Here is a 347-nt window from a genome sequence, read left to right as displayed (position 1 = left end):
GTCACCTCCTGACACCTCCACACCCTGTCACCTCCTGACACCTCCACACCCACGTCACCTCCTGACACCTCCACACCCGCGTCACCTCCTGACACCTCCACACCCGCGTCACCTCCTGACCCTTCCTGATACAGCCCCATTAGCCCCTCAGCACAGGTCAGGAGCAGTCAGCTGGCCGGGCCTCCTCTCCCCAGTGGGTGATGCTGACATGGCTCTCCTCTCCTACTCAGGCCCTGAACATCCAGGAGCAGATAGGCTACCCAGACTACATCCTGGAGGACACAAACAATCACCTGGACGAGGAGTATTCCGGCGTGCGCCCACCCCACAGTCCACTCCTCTCCCCC

General features: G+C 62.0%; 1 protein-coding gene across 1 annotated transcript in view; it reads left to right on the top strand.

The window, feature by feature from the left end:
* Mmel1 (membrane metallo-endopeptidase-like 1) overlaps nucleotides 1–347 on the top strand; it is a 19,523-nt gene that overhangs the window by 15,025 nt on the left and 4,151 nt on the right. The gene's annotated exons all lie outside the window — the stretch shown is intronic.

This window comes from Dipodomys ordii, unplaced genomic scaffold, assembly GCF_000151885.1.
Source record: "Dipodomys ordii isolate 6190 unplaced genomic scaffold, Dord_2.0 Scaffold6, whole genome shotgun sequence".
Taxonomy (NCBI): domain Eukaryota; kingdom Metazoa; phylum Chordata; class Mammalia; order Rodentia; family Heteromyidae; genus Dipodomys; species Dipodomys ordii.
Note: the sequence above shows the minus strand (reverse complement) of the source record. Positions and strands in the feature narration are given on the sequence as shown.